Source organism: Nerophis ophidion, linkage group LG11 (assembly GCF_033978795.1).
Source record: "Nerophis ophidion isolate RoL-2023_Sa linkage group LG11, RoL_Noph_v1.0, whole genome shotgun sequence".
Lineage (NCBI taxonomy): Eukaryota > Metazoa > Chordata > Actinopteri > Syngnathiformes > Syngnathidae > Nerophis > Nerophis ophidion.
In genome coordinates, this window is record NC_084621.1 from 48,261,724 (window position 1) to 48,280,984 (window position 19,261).

At 43.7% G+C, this 19,261-nt stretch overlaps 1 non-coding gene across 1 annotated transcript; it reads right to left on the reverse strand.

Moving 5' to 3' along the window:
• Positions 1-17,565: 17,565 nt before the first annotated feature.
• On the reverse strand, positions 17,566-17,684 carry LOC133562438 (5S ribosomal RNA). The gene has a single exon (XR_009808901.1). It is a non-coding gene; the product is annotated as a 5S ribosomal RNA (ribosomal RNA).
• Positions 17,685-19,261: the final 1,577 nt, after the last annotated feature.

Sequence of the window (19,261 nt, forward strand, 5' to 3'; positions counted from 1 at the left end):
TGTTATCTGATAGATGCTGAAAATAGAGTCAATACAGTGTGGAAACAGAATGCCATGCTGCCTGGCCATATGGTTACCAATAAGATGCAGACATATGAAACAGCAGGAACAAATTATTGTTAAATTATAGCCACGGCACTGCTTGCATGTGAGAGCATAAGTAAACAGGACAAGCATATGGTGTGGAATAAGTTAAGAGTGTGTTATATGGATACATTTTTTTATAATGAAACGTATGTGTGTGCATCCGTTGTCAGTGAACGTCATATCCATTTATTCCACTCAGTCTCATTTTGTCATCTCATTTCCCTCCCAATCAAGTTTCCATTTCATTCTTATCTCTCTGGTGCCTCAGCCTGTTGTTATTTCTACCATTCAATTTCCCTCACACACTTCTTCTCTTTTTTAATTTTTAAATTTATTTCCAACAAAGTGCATGGCTTTCTCATACACTGCTATTGTCTTGTATTTTACATGATACACATTTGTACTTTGTTTTCAATGGGTAAAAAAAAAAAAAAAATACAAATTCCTGGTGTCATTCTTTTTGCATATTTGCTTATCATGGTGTATTCCAAGGGTAGGGAACCTATGGCTCGCGAGCCAGATGTGGCTCTTTTGATGACTGCATCTGGCTCTCGGATAAATCTTAGCTGACATTGCTTAACATGATAAGTAATGAATGATTCCACTTGTAATCACAGTGTTGAAAATAACGTTCAAAATATAAAACATTCTCATGCATTTTTATTCCATCCATCCTTTTTCTACCGCACCTGTTCAAGAAGTTGCGTAATGGTAAGAAGTTATTTATTTATTATTGGTTAGTGTGGGGCTTGCCCCTCTGGGGGTTCTTCAGACCACCAAGCACCAAAATGAGAGCCTGTTTCAGGGTTACAATATTGTTTTATTTTTCAATAAGTCTCTCAGTTGGTGTCCAGCAATTGTATTTTTGTCTTTCGTTCTCGCTCGCGCTCTGGCTCCAGGCCCAACCCCGTCTCTCCTACTGGCTGCTGCTTATAACAGAGCGACAGGTGATTAGATATCAAGGCCCAGGTGGACCATCTACACACCTGTCGCTGATTTCAAGGCTTGTCCTGGCACACCCCAGTTCGCTGCAGGCCCGCAGGCCACGCCTCCTCAACAGTTAGCTTCAGGATAACAATGTTATTACAAAGAATAAGAGACCTCTTATACCCTACAAATGTTGGTCTTACTTAAAAATGCACACGTTTAGTTGTGTTCAGTGTTAAGAAAAATATTATATGGCTCTTACGGAAATACTTTTTGAAATATTTGGCTTTTTGGCTCTCTCAGCCAAAAAGGTTCCCAACCCCTGGTGTATCCCATTCTAAGAACATGTTTGTTGCATCTTACTTTTCCCATTCTGGTGAGATCAAATCCTGAAAATAGTAGTGGTGTTTAATGTCTTGCTAGCTTAACTGGCAACTAAGCAATGATTAAAATGGGGGAAAGTTTTTGAAGGGGAATGAAAACTATGCATTCGAATTAACTTAGACACAACTTTATTGATACACAAAGCAAATTGTTTGACACAGTAGTTTAACTGTAAAATGATGAAAAATTCAGAAGCTACTGTGATCTGCTTGCTGTTACATCCTTGAAACTGTTTTGGGCTCTTGTTTGCTTTTTCCCTGTGTGTGGTAGTTTAGCTCCTACCCTGGTTCTTTTTTTTTGTAAGTTTCACTTCCTTGTGCCATGCAAAGGCTTCTACACCTGCCGCCTGATTGGCAAACGGGACACACGGCACCCAAGACGCAGCAGACCTCATCTCCAGTGGCTACCAGTGGGTCTGACAATGCCACCGCCTCCTTCAGTGGGTCCGCCGCCACCATCTTTGCTTCTTGTGCGTGTTCCAACGACGCCACCTTCACCTCCAGCTCAGCAGCCTGCTAGACCTCAAGCCCAGCAGCCCGCTCGCCTGCCGCAGAGACACCAAACGGGCGTGTCAAGACTTTTTTTTCAGGGGTGGCACCCAAATCTGCAGGGGTGGCACCCACAAAAGTCAGTCTAACCCAGGAGCAGCTGTAGTTACCATAGTAGTTTACCACAGTTACCAAGTATGGAGTAAATCTTCTTGTAAGACAATTGCTGACACTGAACAATGTCGCAAAGCATTGAGCTTTTACAGTACGTCGGACAACTTGCAACAGTTGATGCGAAATACAATACAGTTTACTACAGTGTACTGCAAACTAGACTGTGTATCCAGTTTTGTTGACTGCATTGGGCAGTAAAACATCCATCCATCCATCCACTTCCTACCGCTTATTCCCTTTTGGGGTCGCGGGGGGTGCTGGCGCCTATCTCAGCTACAATCGGGCGCAAGGCGGGGTAGACCCTGGACAAGTCACCACCTCATCACAGGGCCAACACAGATAGACAGACAACATTCACACTCACATTCACACACTAGGGCCAATTTAGTGTTGCCAATCAACCTATCCCCAGGTGCATGTCTTTAAACAGTAAAACAAGATACATGTTAGCGTCGATTAGCGTAGCATGTTAGCATCGATTAGCTGGCAATCACGCCGCAACCAAATATGTCTGATTAGCACATAAGTCAACATCAACAAAACTCACCTTTGCGATTTTGTTGAATTTATCGTTGCAAATGCATCTGCAGGTTATCCATACATCTATGTGCCATGTCTGTCATTGCCGGTAAAATGTGGAGACACTCTGGCACATTCAATGGGGGTCTGGCGGCAGACACTTTCGCATCTTCGGGCCAGTGGTGCAGCTTGAATCCCTCCCTGTTAGTGTTGTTACACCCTCCGACAACACACCGAAGTTCCAAAAAATAGTAGAAAAAACGGAAAATAACAGAGCTGAGACCCGGTGTTTGTAATGTGTTCAAAATGAAAATGGCGGCGGTATTACCTCGGAGATGTCACGTTCTGACGTCAACGCAAAAAGAGCGATAAACACAAAGGCGTTTAATTCGCCAAAATTCACCCATTTAGAGTTCCGAAATCGGTTAAAAAAATATATGGTCTTTTTTCTGCACCATCAAGGTATATATTGACGCTTACATAGGTCTGGTGATAATGTTCCCCTTTAAACACGCTAGTGTAAAAAAATATATTAATTAATTCATTCATAAAAAATATAATGTTACTAAAATTAGGTTTGGTGAAGGACCACGGACATCTGGAACCTGGCTGCTCATCTTTGGTCACCATTGATCAAAAAAGTATGCGCCAACCGTAAATGTATAATAAAGATTACCCGCCAATATATGTCTGAACTGCGCTTTGGAAAAGATTGCTCGCTCACACGGCCCGTCCGCATATTAGTGCGCATTCATGTGTGCGCTGTGCTGGGCGCACCTCCAGGAGCACACCAGTCCGGCTGCACCAAGCAACTGCAATCAATCATCTGCAATCAATGCACCTGTTGCATATGAGAAGCCCTGCCTTCATAAGCCAGCACAACCTGCTATGCCGTACCAGGACGTGGCGACCTGTCATGTACAGTAAGCTGCATTTATCTAGCTTCATGCCCTCTCTGTGTCAAACCCCCACCCCGTGTTCACTCGTCTCGTGTTTTCCTTGTCATCATCCAGCAGCAATTCCTCCGTTCCCGCGTCACGAGGTGTGTGTCTCGTCTGTGGTAGCATGTCGGAATTTAGGGGTGACCGGTGCCACCACGGGCCACTGCCTGGTGCCCATGCTCCTCTTCTTTGCCAACGGCAAAGGCACAAACCCTGCCCGCATCCACCTTTGTGGGCATCCTGTACACTAGCAGCAGCTCACTCTCCAGCCTAAATTTCCCCCACGAGCTGCAGCAATATCACTCTCGCAGTTGGCCTGCTGACTTTGGGGTTCAAGCGGACAATGTGCTGGGCAAGGGCCAAGGCTCCAGTCGCCAACAAAGTTCTTCGGCTGCCCACTCTTGTTACTGACTTGCTTATGTTCTTTTTTTTTTTTTTCAAACGTTATCTGTTTAACAGATGGTAGATACTGTTACATGCTTGTAACTGTTTCGGACTCTTGTTTGCTTTTTCCCAATGTGGGGTAGTTTAGTTTGTGTCCTGTGCTTTTATTTTATAAGTTTCACTTCCTCAGGCTGTGCACAGGCTTCTACCCCTGCCGCCATTTTGAGAGATAATGACAAAGCCAGTCACGTGATCGCATGACGTCTCACTCGGAAGCAAAGATTAGTTACCCATCAACAACAATGCTATCCAAGAGGACTTTGTGAGAAACAACAACGACTAGTTTGGAAAAAATTAGGATCCAGGACCTTATATTTTTGAGGCCGAACACAAAGGGGATGAGCAATAAGTTTTAGAAAACTGACTGCTTCCCGGATGCAACTTCATTGTGACACTAGCATCCGTAGCATTTCTAGGAGCTAAACATACTGTCACAATCCGTGACTCGGATCGTTAATGGTTTTGCCCTATTTATGTCTTTGTTCATGTTTCGTTTCTGGACTCTGCCGATCCTTGTTTGAGCACTTCCTTGTTTGTGTTAGTCACCATGGCAACGTATTGTGTTACTCCTCACGGGCTCCTGTCACACACCTGTTTCTAATAATTATTTGTGTATTTAAGCCCACCTGGTTCCTTAGTTCGTCCTCGGTCCATTACTTGCTTTTCGCAACACGTCACGTTTTGTATCCTTGTGCCCTCGATTATTTTGTGCTAAGTTCCACCTTAGCTTCACGTGCGTGTGGCACGTCGTTTAATGTTTTCTGTTTCCTGCTACGTTTTTAGCATTAGCTTTCCGTGCATTGGCACGCGCTTTGTTTTTCCCCTTTTTTGCACCAGTGTTCTTTTGTTTTATTATATTAAAACGTATTCTTACCTGCAATCCTGCTGACTGGTAGTGTGTGCATCCACGAAGTGGCAACTCCGCTCAACAAGTGCGCCGAACGCGTGACACATACAAGCTAACCATATTAAACCATAATAATCACAATCATCATAAAGGGTCAACATTTATTTTGCTGCATCCCCTACTGTTGTTAAGCACAGATACCAGGGCTGGCTCTGGCTCATTTGACGCCCCAGGTAAGAGTAAACTCACCCCAGAGAAAAGTTACCACCATATACAAAGGAAAAGAAAGAAAAAGGAAAAAATGTGCGTCTGTATGTATGTACCGTGAGTCTGTATGTATATACTGTATTTGTGCATGTATATGCGGGCTTATGTACCTCTGTGCGTGCGTATGTATTTATAAATGAATGTACGTAAATACGTATAATTAATGGTGTCCCAATATGTACGGGAGCCAAAGTACAGCCCCAGCCACCCAGGGACCCCAACCCACAACAGCAGGTGTGGTATACAGAGAACAAAGGACCACCAACGCCATGCAGGCAGGCCGGACAGCGACTGGACCCCCATAAACGGGTCCACCGTGTCGCCTGACAGGCCAGTGGTCATCCATAAACAGATGCATCCGCCGGAAGACAAGGCACGGGAGAAGCAGGAGACAGCTAGACCCCAAGCCAGCGAGAGACCATTCTCCACCCGGGCAGAAAGACGGGTTGCAACGCCCCGAAGGGGCCAAGAGACTCCCCATGGCCAGACAAGAAGACCGCCCGTCCCAAAACAACTGGGCCCCCAGAATACCAAAACCCCCACCAGAAGAGCACGGCGGTAGCCCCACTTACGTCGGCCACAACAGGACCCCCAAGCACGGGGCCAAGAGAACCACTCGCCCCACCTGCAGGGACCCCAACGATATAGATGGAACATCCATCCATCTATTTTGGTCTTCCTTAATCAAGTCTGCACATTCGGCGTAACATGTGTTAGTCCATTGTAAAACGGATCATGATTGATTAAAAGTGTTGATTTATTTTTTACCCCACAGGGTTGATTAAAAAAAATAAATCCATGTTTTCAATACAAAAACGTTATCAATTGGTTACATGAGACGTTTGGGGGCTCTGAGAAATCTTGCTGCATCTGGCCTGTCTGTAAGTTCGCCAATGGGTATTATCCTCGATATACACGCACATTTTTGCTCTGAAAAATTACAAAAATAGAATCGTGTAGTTAGTTGTATAATTAACTTTAATTGGATTATTAATGTATAAATAGTAACGCATTAGATTACTTGTCCTAGGAAAATGTGTTTATATTAGACTGAAAAAGCGTTACTGGCATCACTGACCACATCATGTATCGTTTTGAAAAGTATAATTTTGGTTATGTTCATTGTAATTAGCGACCGAATGTCCCTTTGTGACAGCGGACCCTTTTGTATTTCTAAGGTTTTATTATTATTATACCGCCGCCTCTTTGAGTTGTAATTTGACCCCCTTAACATGCTTCAAAACTCACCAAATTTTACACACACATCAGGACTGGTAAAAATTGCCATCTAATAAAAAAACAAATCCCAAAACTCAAAATTGTGCTCTACCGCTCCTTAGGAAAAAACACATACAAAACTGCTTGTAACTTCCGTTAAGAAGGTTGTAGAGACATGAAACAAAAACCTCTATGTAGGTCTTACTTAGACCTACATTTAATTAATTGACATCATTAAGCAAAAATCGACAGGAAGTTGGCAATCACCCCATCAAAACAAAAGTTTTGTAAAAACCTGTCACCTTTTTTCAAACATTATCTCCTCTGAGCGCAAAACCGACACAAACATTTGTTGTGTCGGCTTCAAACTCGCACAGGAAAGAGATTGAACTCTTTTGATTAAAGATGCACAAAGAGTTTTTCTAACTGCTCTGGTTTTGATTTTACAAGCCTTCAAAGAATGCCTGCGCTGATGCTACTGCGCTGCTGCCGTCTCAAGATGGCCGCTTAAAAGCAGGAAGCACCAGCGTGACCACACAATGCTGAGAAGGTAGGTACTGTGCAGGTAAAGATATGTTGACTGGGTGAAAGAAGAAGACACCGGTTTGACTCCAGGATACAGAGAAGGTAGGTAATGTGTAGGTAAAGATATGTTGTCTGGGTGATGGCAGGAAGCACCAGCATGTATGGGTGACAGAAAGAAGCACCAGTGTGACCCCAGGATGCAGGGAATGTCGGTAATGTGCAGGTAAACATATGTTGAATGGGTAAAGGCAGGAAATACCAGAAAAGTCGGGTCCGTCCATCGCTGCTTGCAGCTTCAATTGTTAATTGCTTCTTTTGGACTGCTTTTCTGTGGGCCAAAAAGTAATGTGTATTCTATATAATTAGTAATTGTGAAAAAGTATACATATTTAAAATAGATGTGTTCTGCTAAACCACTAATGATAATAAAAGCTGTAGCTGGTAGTGTTATTGTTGTATATTTTGGATGGAACAATGTGATTAAAACAAGTTGGAAAAAGTCTATTCAGCTTTTTCTGAATCTAACACCAAACATACTGCATTTTACTGTCTCAAAGCATGTGTACATTAATATGCCATAGCGAAACGGTTTCCAAAACATACAAAAAAGAGATCTTGACGGCAAATACTTTCCTAAGAAGGATACATTTGAGATGCCAATTGTCTCTTGAGTTGTGTATTCAAGGGTTTATGCAAAATTTAATTCAACAGAGACAATTTGTCGTAAGCTGAACTAGAAGCCACTGCATGTTGGACTGTGATTATTGCGACAAAATCCAAAGAGTGTGTAGTGTGTGTAACGTATGACAGAAATATACAATTATTGATCTGTTTTCAAAATGTTTCTCATAAGAGCTCCTCAGATTGACAATTCAACCTGCTCAATTCTTGCAAAATGTTAACTTCTTTACATATTATAGCAAAACCCCAGGTCCAACTATTCCTATGATGCCACTGGCCATTGTTTGCCAGTAAAGACCTAGTCTCCTGTCTGTTTAGCACACTATTCTATACTTACCATCAACTGCTGTCATATTTCCAAGTCGTTATCACATCAGTTCATATAGACCACCCTTTGCAGACAACTGTTTATTTTGGTGTGCAAAATGGCGATGGAATTCAAATTTGTTTCTGCACACACAACATATTTAATTATAGTTTCTGCTCATTTTACTTTTTGCGTTTTCAACAGGCTGTTTTGAACTATGACTTTCATACAGTGATATAGAAAGATATTTGCCACCTGAATGTTGTTTTCTTGACTTCCATGAGCTCCCATAGCCACCTTCTTGTTTGTGTTTTATTCATAATGGAAATGACTGTTTATAAAAGACAATGTATGTCTTTGACCGACCAGCTGGAAACAATCTGTACCGTATTTATATATATTATGGCACATATATATGAATTGCTAAAAGCCATCTGTAAGTATTACATGTTACATTTCCATTATATTTTTCCTTTAGGAGAACCCTCAATCATTGAACTAGAAAGCAGCCACAGAAATATGATTAAGTCATTTTATCCCTAGCAACAAGACTTAATTACTATATTACTGTTGGAAAGTTTTCAAAGCATTGAGCAGCACAATAATAGCCACACATTGTGGTCATTTCAGCGGGTTTGATTTTAGTCCAGATGGTATCTTGCTTTACTTTCCTGTATTTTTCAGCAGTTAAACTGCAGTGGAACACAACTGATCTGAATCTAGCAAATGAGGCTTGCAGCTCCAGCTGTTGTCAAGGACAGAAAGTTCTAGGTAGACAGCCTGAAAAAGACAAGTTATGGACATTGTCACCACATTATCATTGAAATACACATTTATTGACTCTTTATTCCGTGTGTGTCTTCTGGAACAGCTGATGGTCTGTACGTGACAGACATTCGTCTGCAAGAGTCTGTCTTTCCTTTGCCTATTGCCGGGCTGAGTCTATTTTTTGTGACCAGTCACGCAACCGAGTCCATGTTTCCAAATGCTTATCAAATGTCCAGATCCATCTTTTGGCTACTATAACTATTTTGTCCTGCCCCTATGCATGCTGCCTCCAGAGCTATCCTTCTTACATTGTTTTTCAATTTCGCCCATTTGGCAGTGACCTATGTGTTAGTATTGCTTCATAGTTATCCCATAAACAATGCTATTGTATTTGCTCTCATTTAAATATTGGTATTGTCTTAGAATTATTATGCAACATGTTGCCTCGCATTTAAAAAAAAATGTCCTCCAAGCACCCTAAAAGCCAATGGGGGACAATGTGTGGTTTTCTCAGCTGCGGTCGTTTGCCCACACTGGCGTCTGGCCTGCAGACACAGGTAACAGGCCTGCACTCAAAGCAACAAAAGTGGTACAATTTGTATCAAACTGTTTATTGAAGCCTATTACATTGTTTGGATCCATTTTAACTAAAAATCATGAACTAACAATTAGCTACAACTATGGCCTACTATGGTATATTTATTAAAAATACATAAAATTCAACATGTTGTTTTGTGTATATTTATAGTATAGTAGTATAGTTAGTTTGACCTGTTTTCTGGTTAGAGACAGAAAAGTGTCTCCTGCAGATGAAAGGTCATCAAACCCTTTTTCACACTGTGACAGACATGCTTGTGAGGATTTTATCCTCATAAGGTATAAGGCAGACATAAGCAAATTAAGGCCCAGAGGCCATATACTGCCCGTTTAGCTTTTCAATCTGGCCCACCGGACATTCCAAAATATTGTTTTTAAATCTTTAAGATGGAGACCGTAGCCGCCATAATGATGCTCAGTGATGTTTTCAAATAACCATAAGTTGGAATCTGCGCTTTTGTATGATGTACTAGTTACTATGGTAATCTAAGTCACAGCAGCTCAGACGAGGCACCATGTGGTGTGGGCGGGAAGCGTTTCCACAGCGTGTATCCAGAGCGGCCAGCCTGAAATGCAGGTGACAGGGACGGACGCGGAAGGAGATTTTTACAACAAAGTTGTAAACCTTAGTGATATACCAGATGTATGAGATTGTAGGTGTTTTTTTTTTTAACCCTACGTGTTCATATTTTGCTGTGATTGTTGGAAATATGTCAATCGGGAGGGGGTGTGACATTCACATGTTGTCAATATTCAGTGTTTTATCATTCATAGTTAATATTGTAAATGCCACATTCTTTAATGTCATGTCAATTCTGGGTGTCTCATTCAGTAAAAAAAAATCAAAACTCCAATCCGTTTTTTAAGGTGGTCTGTCATAACGTTTTCAGCATTCAATCAGAGATAATGGTGAGGTTTTGTATTAGTGTTCCTAAAAATCAGATATACCGGCCCCCAGACACATTTTTTTCTCTAAATAATAAATTAATAAATTGGTCAAAATAATTGCCCAGGCCTGGTATAAGGAGTCCTATTCCAAGGAGCAGTAGCTAAGAATAATGAGGAAGTTGTCACGCTCGGGACGCATGGTGATGCGGGATTTAGTTCTCCCCAGGGATGCAAAGGACACTCCGGACGAAAACGTAAAGGTAAGATGATTCAATAAATAAGACACAGTACAAAACAGACAGAAATAAACAAAAGAACAGTGTGCCGAACACACGGGAAGCTAAGGCTAGCACAGGGACTGCATATAAACGTGACTCTAGCTTACCGCAAACAATGGGACCAGACAGACTAACGAGAGAAGACAGGCTTAAAAAAGAAAGTAATCACAACACAGGTGCGCGTCAGGAGAAAGCGGCAGGTGAAAACAATGAGTAACCATGGAAACAAACAGAGGCGCACAAACTGGAACCAAAAGAGTCCAAAACAAACAGAAAACACAAAAAGACTGAAAAATCTAAATCAAAATATGATCCGGGCGGCGGATCATAAAAGGGCCCCCCCCTTAAGGGACAGATTCCAGATGTCCCCAGGAAAAAAAAACTTAACACCCCCCCAACTATAAGACAGTTCAAGAGTCAAGGGAGGGCGGAGGGTCGCCGGGCAACGTGTACCCAAATCTACTGGGGACAAGTCAGGTGACGGCGGCGAATGGAACGCCATTGTCGCAATTGTCGAGGCGGGCGACCACAAAAAGGCCGCATCTGTGGCCGCCGAGAAGGTGGGCGTGAGTGGCGCCAGAAGATGAGCAGCCGGAGAGTTCTCAGACAAAGCCTTGGGTGTGGCTGCTGTTTGCGCCACTGGCGTCCATGCACTGACCTCCGAGAGGGCCACCTGCAGGCCCCTGATTGCTGCTTGCGCAGCAGGCCAGCTCGAGGTCGCAGAGACGTCGTCTTGGAAACAGGAGGCGGCGCCATCGTCGCCGTGGAAGCAGAAGGCGGCGTCGTCGTCGCCGTGGAAGCAGGAGGTGGAGTCGTCGTCATCGTGGAAGCAGGAGGCGAAGTCGTCGTGGAAGCAGGAGGCGGAGTCGTCGTCGCCGTGGATGCAGGAGGCGGAGCCGTCGTCGTCGTGGAAGCAGGAGGCAGAGCCGTCGTCGCCGTGGAAGCCGGAGGTGGAGCGGTCGTCGCTGTTGACGCAGGATGCAGAGCCGTCGTCGCCGTGGAAGCCGGAGGTGGAGCGGTCGTCGCCGTGGAAGCAGGAGGTGGTGTCGTCGTCGTCGTAGAAGCAGGAGGCGGAGGAGTCGTCGCCGTGGAAGCAGGAGGCGCAGTCGTCGTCGTCGTCGTGGAAGCAGGAGGCGGAGGAGTCGTCGCCGTGGAAGCAGGAGGCGGAGCCGTCGTCGTCGTGGAAGCAGGAGGCAGAGCCGTCGTCGCCGTTGAAGCCGAAGGTGGAGCGGTCGTCGCCGTTGAAGCAGGAGGCGGAGCTGTCGTCGTCGTGGAAGCAGGAGGCGGTGCTGTCTTCGCCTTGGAAGCAGGTGCTGGTGTGGGCTCCAGCCATGGAGGGGGTGCTGATGTGGGCTCCAGCCTTGGAGCGGGTGCTGGTGTGGAAACCAGACTTGGAACGGGTGCTGGTGTGGGAACCAGACTTGGAGCAGGTGCTGGTGTGGAAACCAGACTTGTAGTGGTTGCTGGTGTGGAAACCAGACTTGGTTCAGGTGCTGGTGTGGAAACCCGACATGGGTCAGGTGCTGCTGTCCGGAAGAGGCGTCTTCGGAAGCAACGCGTCCTGACAGCGAGGCAAAAACTCCTTGCGGTCCAATACAGGGGAACAGGGTGCTGGGTCCATTCTGTCACGCTCGGGACACATAGTGATGCGGGATTTAGTTCTCCACAGGGATGCAAAGGACACTCCGGAAGAAAACATAAAGGTAAGATGATTTAATAAATAAGACACAGTGCAAAACAGACAGAAATAAACAAAAAAACAGCGTGCCGAACGCACGGGAAGCTAATGCTAACACTTAGCACAGATCGGTATGATCAGTGTCAAAGCTTGATCTACCTTTCCGGCAGTATTGATGGCAGTATGTCGGATGTGTTTCCAGTGATGGTTGGACTCCGCCAGGGCTGCCTTTGGTCACCAATTCTGTTCATAACTTGTATGGACAGTCAGGGCGTTGAGGGTGTCCAGTTAGGTGGCTGCTGGATTAGGTCTCTTCTCTTTGCAGATGATGTGGTCCTGATGAAGGATCTTCAGCTCTCACTGGATCGGTTTGCAGCAGAGTTTGAAGCAACTTGGATGAGAATCGGCACCTCCAAGTCTGAGTCCATGGTTCTTGCCAGGAAAAACGATGGAGTGCCATCTCTGGGTTGGGGGGAGATCTTGCCCCAAGTGGAGTAGTTCAAGTACCTCTGAGTCTTGTTCACTAGTGATTAAATAGTGGATCGTGAGATCGACATGCAGAACGGTGATGCGGACCCTGAATCAGTCCGTCGTGGTAAAGAAGGAGCTGACCTGAAAAGCAAAGCTCTCAATTTACCGGTCGATATATGTTCCTATCCTCATCTATGGTCATGAGCTGTGGTTTGTGATCGAAAGGACAAGATCACGGGTACAAGCGCCGAAATGAGTTCCTTCCTTCGGGTGGCGGGGCTTTTCCTTATGGATAGGGATAGGGGGCGTCTCAGGATGCCCCCCCCCCGGATGTTATTTGGATACGTCCAACTGGTAGGAGGCCACAGGCAAGACCCAGGACACATTGGGGAGACTATGTCTCCCTGCTGGCCTGGGAATGCATCGGGATCCCCTGGGAGTTGCTGGACGAAGTTGCTGGGGAGAGGGAAGTCTGGGCTTCTCTGCTTAGGCGGCTGCCTTGGGGACCCGACTTTGGATAAGCGACAGAAGATGGGTGGATGGTAACTGTTCTTTTTCTGCTTCTTATCTTGGCATGGTAATAAAAAGGGTGGCCAACTGTGCTTTGATAGACTAAATTGTCCTGTATTTACAAACTAAAGTATGCACCTAAAAAGGATTATTTAACTTAGTAATTTTGTTTTTTTTACACTATAAACATAATTTTAGACAATTTGCTTACTATACTTCAAAAAGGTAAAAAAAAAAAACATGGTCCTCTTTCGTGGTGATTTCAATCGGGTCATCTGTCACTGCTCATTTTTTTTTAGGAGAATGGAAACCCTAGCAATGGGTGAGCAGCAGCTTGCCCAAACTGACAGCAGCCTGGAAGGTTGCCAGTCATTTGTGTGGATATTATAGTCAGTCATTAGTAATCATTAAATGTTTTAGGACCATAGCTTTTTACAGTGCATGTTTAATATTATGAGGGGACTTTCACGCGCATCGAGATAAGAGCACCAAAGTGAATTTGTTACAGAGCTGATGCCAGGTAATGTAGCAAATGCAATGCACTTCAGAGATAATGGGTCCACAGTTTTGATACACATACACAAACTGTTATAGATATCAAGTGTTCTTGATTTGTGCTCAAGTGAACTGTAGGCAAACACCCAGGAATGGAAAGACATTAAACTTATGAAACTGCACAAGAACACAGCTGGGAGTGTGTCTGTTTTATATCAAACAGCTTGATTTGAACATATGATATCTATCTCGACCAATATAAAACATCCTGCCTTTTATCATTTTAACATTAATTATCAAAATGATAGGGATCCAATATGAAACATGTTTGTGTCACTGCTTGCATATAGTACCTCCATAATCTTGTTAAGCACAAAACATTACAAATCTAATTACATGGAGACCATGTTTCTATTTGGGTATGAACCTTGCGCACCATCATGCCCGCTGTGTGACGTTCCCTAGAAGAGTTCATCCCTTGTCTTCGTTTGACAGTTCATCTGCCAAGTCACTGAATATTAACAATTCACTCCACTGCTTATTCAAATGTGACACAGATATCAGTGATTGTTTACTGAGCCACTACAGTATAAGAATTGATACATTAGAGGCCTACTGAAACCCACTACTACCCACCACGCAGTGTGATAGTTTATATATCAATGATGAAATATTAACATTGCAACACATGCCAATACGGCTTTTTTAGTTTACTAAATTACAATTCTAAATTTCCTGGGAGTTTCGTATTTGAAACGTCATGTAATGATGACGTGTACGCAAGACGTCACAGGTTTTTAGGAAGTATGAGCGCTGCGCACACACACAGCTAAATGTTGTCTGCTTTAACGGCATAATTATACAGTTTTTTGGAGATCTGTGTTGCTGAATCTTTTGCAATTTGTTAAATTAATATTGGAGGGGATACAGTAGAAAGATGGAGTTGGGAAGCTTTAGCCTTTAGCCACACAAACACACGGTGATTCCTTGTTTAAAATTCCTGGAGGTGACACTTTCCTATGGATCAGAGCGCAGTCAAGAGAACATGGATCCTGACCACATGTAAACCAGCAGGTTTCGGTGAGAAATATGTGGTTAAAAAAGTCAGTTCTTACCGGAGAAAAGCTGAGCTTGTGCCGTCCATAGCTGCTATCGCTTTCCCTGAGACATTGGCGTCAAGACACCCGTGGAGACAGCCTTCCGACTATCAGGTAATATTTAACTCACTAAAACACTAGCAACACAATAGAAAGATAAGGGATTTCCCAGAATTATCCTAGTAAATGTGTCTAAATACATCGTAATGCATCCCAATGCAATCCCGTTTTTTTTTTGTTTTGTATTTTTCTAGTCCGTCGCTATCAATTACCTCAAACACAAATCTTTCATCCTCGCTCAAATTAATGGGGAAATTGTCGTTTTCTCAGTCCGAATAGCACTTTTCATTGGAGGCCCCCATTAAAAACAATGTGAATATGTGAGGAGCCATCAAACATATGACGTCATCGTCTGCGAATTCCGGTAGAGGCAGAGCATTTCTCTTATCACCGAAAGTTGCAAACTTTATCGTGGATGTTCTCTACTAAATCCTTTCAGCAAAAATATGGCAATATCGCGAAATGATCAAGTATGACACATAGAATGGACCTGCTATCCCTGTTTGGATAAGAAAATCTCATTTCAGTAGGCCTTTAACCACTCAACTCATTTACAGTAGTACCTCAACTTAGTAGCACATTGGATTCCATAATGTATCTCATTACTCACAACACTTTTATCGCAACCATGGAACTTAATTAGCACTAAGTTCTGCTTGGCCCTGCCAAAACTCAACAATTTTTACACGTTTTAAAAAGATCAACTTTCAGATACGAAACATTGTTTCAAGAACATTACAGTATAATGTACTACAAACAACTGCAGTAGCTTAATTACTATCCATCCATCTTCTTCCGCTAAACCGAGGTTGGGTCGCGGGGGCAGCAGCCTAAGCAGGGAAGCCCAGACTTTCCTCTCCCTAGCCACTTTGTCCAGTTTTGTCCCGGGAGATCCTGAAGCGTTCCTAGGCCAGCCGGGAGACATAGTCTTCCCAACGTGTCCTGAGTCTTCCCTGTGGCCTCCTACCGGTCGGATGTGCCCTACACACCTCCCTAAGGAGGCGTTCGGGTGGCATCCTTTATGAGCTTTATAACTCATGTAACAATAGTCACCTTGGAGAACAGACCATTGTCGGTGTCTCCTACGGGCTGCTTCGCGTGGCGTGGTTGGGAGAATGGCCGTGCCAGCAACCCGAGGGTTCCTAGTTCGATCCCCACCTTCTACCATCTTAGTCATGACCTGATGGGTCGTGGTAAGCACCTTGCATGGCAGCTCCCGCCATGTGTGTGAATGTGTGAATGTGGAAATAATGTCAAAGCGCTTTGAGTACCTTGAAGGTAGAAAAGCGCTATACAAGTATAACCCATTTACCATTTCGGAAATCGTTATTTTTTTGCGCACGGACAAATTTCAGTGGCAGACCAGAGACAAATGACATATATGTCTGTGTACCAGAGGTAATGCTTAGCCGTCCAGTTTGTGGAGACAGAACTTGACAGAACAAATGGAAACTTTGCAAACAGCATCTGTAGCTTCTCAACATTTTTATTTTTATAGTTATAGTGTTAGTTTATATCAAATATGCACACAATTACAATATTATACATCACATATTTACAGTCATTAAAATTGAAGTGAATGACAACTGTACTGTAAACAGTCAGTGGCACTTTTATGAACCCAATTAGTGAAGATGGGTATTAACAGCACAGGAAAGAAACTGTTTGAGTAGCACAGAATTACTTAATGTGAATAAAATAGAAAAATATTATTTCTACGTAAAATAAATAACATCCCTCCATCCATCCATTTTCTACCGCTTGTCCCTTTTGGGGTCGCAGGGGTTCGCTGGAGCCTATCTCAGCTGCATTCGGGTGGTAGGCGGGGTACACCCTGGGCTAGTCGCCACCTCATCGCAGGGCCAAAATAAATAACATAGCTGTGCAAATAATGCAAAAATGTATCAAACTCATATAAAAATACATTTGCAGGCCGTCAATTTTTAATTCCCAGTCGACGATGTAATGGACTGTCACAGACGTACGGTTCTGGTCAGCGCTAAGTAGGTGACTTGCCTTAATTGTGCGGCTATGATCTTCCTCACTTCGGCATACATTTTTGACAGCATTTCTCGTGCAAAATATGCCCGGCTTGGCAACTGGAGAACAATTTTGATTTGGGCTTACATGGTAAACAATGTTTTTTTCCAAACGATTTGTCCAAATGGGGCCAACTAAACACATTTTGGGTTTCCTAGATGTCGTCTACATCAGTGGTCCCCAACCACCGAGCCGTGGCCCGGCGGGCCGTGGCCCGATTAGTACCAGGCCGCAGAAGATTTTTTTATTAAAAAAAATAAAAAATAATATATATATATATATATTTCTATTAAATCAACATAAAAAAACACAATACACACTTACAAATAGTGCACCAACCACCAAAAACTCCCTTTTTCATAACACAAACGTGCCTCTTTCATGACAAAGAAGAAAAAAAGAAAAAAACTGTTTCGTTGGTCGCAGACCTATGAGCTAATCAGCTGTCTAGTCCCATCTTGTTTCTTGTGTAAACAAAAAAGAAAAAGCAACGTGTAACAATGTATAAGTTTTTTTATTGCTCTAATGCCACAACACTGTTACAAATACTACTTCAACCAGTTGTGGAATGGAGTCGTAACTTGAATTAAAGTTAAAGTTAAAGTGCCAATGATTGTCACACACACACTAAGTGTGGCGAAATTATTCTCTGCATTTGACCCATCACCCTTGATCACCCCCTGGGAGGTGAGGGGAGCAGTGGGCAGCAGCGGTGCCGCGCCCGGGAATCATTTATGGTGATTTAACCCCCAATTCCAACCCTTGATGATGAGTGCCAAGCAGTTAGTCTTTGGTATGACTGGGCCGGGATTTGAACTCACAACCTACCAATCTCAGGGCGAACACTCTAACCACTAGGCCACTGAGCAGGTCAAGCTTACAGCACCTGGTATTCCCAGGTGGTCTCCCATCCAAGTACTAACCAGGCCCGACCCTGCTTAGCTTCCGAGATCGGACGAGATCAGGCGTGTTCAGGGTAGTATGGCCGTAAGCCAGAATTAAGCTCGTAAATTGAAGCATGACAAACAGTTCAGCAAAATGTCACATTTTTTGCAATGCAGTGTAAAATATTTGGAGAGACTGGAGGAGATGCGGATGAAGAGAAAGGACTGCGGAGTTGGCACTGAGCGCCGGGATGGACACTCTTCACAGTGTGTTGGCTGAATGAGAAGGTATCGGACACCTCGGTCTCCTTGGAAGTATCCTCGCTCATCCATGCAAGAGTTGGTGGGTGGTCGACCGTGGAGTTGGCTCTTTTGGTTGCATTGTTGTGTCTGCACCTGTCTCTCACCATGCTCCCCTCACCCCAGCAGACGATGGCGTGGAATACCGCAGAGGCCACCACAGTGTATATGTTTGTTTTTGTTGTTGTTGTTTTTGTTAGGAGCTGAACTAGATGGAACCCAAGGATGCAGAGATGGATTGTTTGTAGACAAAAAGTCATTCCTTTATTCTGGGCGTAAGGAGGATGTAGCCACAAAAACATAAAGCGATGGTGGAGCACAAAAACACACCATAAAAACTACTTAGATGAATGCCAAACTAAACCAAAAGCGCTAGTAAATACTAGGAATAATACTGACAGATAAGATAAAAAACAAAAGAGCAAAGTACAAAAATATATCTCTAGACGAGGCTAGGAAAAATACTTCAACTATGAAGTGAAACAGAAAAAACAAAATTGTAAACTGAAAGAGCTAGTCGAGGCTAGGTAAACAAGCACACCTGTAAGATGCACGAGCCAAACACAAGGGTTAGCAAGTGAGACGAGAATGACAGTCATGCGCGAGAAACACCAGTAACCACAAAGTACCGGCGCTTACGGGCCGTAAGCACCCAGTTAATATAGACACGCTAATCAACCTCTGGTGTGTTGGATTGACCAGTGTCAGCTGCACTCCAGATTGTGGACGAGAGAGAGAGTCAATCTGATGTGCAAATCGATATACAAACAAGATCATGAAACTTCAGTTTACCACAATTTTACTATTGTGGCTGTGTGTAAAAGTGCCTGGTTGAATCAGCTGTGCTCTTTTAATGTCTTAAATGTGCCTAGTGTTATTTGATGTTTCCCTCTTACACACGTGTTTATGTGTGCTATGGCTATGAGGTTGTTTTTTTTTCCCTTGACCTCAGTCTGGACCCCCTCTCCAGGGGCCCAGGCTCGGACTGAATTTTTTTCTTTTTCTCTTTCTCACCGTCGCCCCGTGTTTACCTGTTTCTCACCTATTTTGTAAGGGGCACCGAAAGATGGCAGACCCGTCAGCAGTCCTTTTCTGTCTGCTCTTGAATGGGGTTGTGCTGTAAATGTTTATTCCCCCACTGGGATTAATAAAGTATTTCTGATTCTGATATAAAAGCAAAAAATCATCGGCTGTCCCCTGCCCTCCCTGAAGGATTTACACAACTCCCGTTGCCTCAACAGAGCAAAAACATTACCAAGGACAGCACACACCCTAGTTTCCACCTGTTCGACTTGCTACCATCAGGCAGGCACTACAGGTGCATCAGAGCCAGAACAAACAGGCTCAGAGACAGCTTCTTTCCCAAAGCTGTCACCATGTTGAACT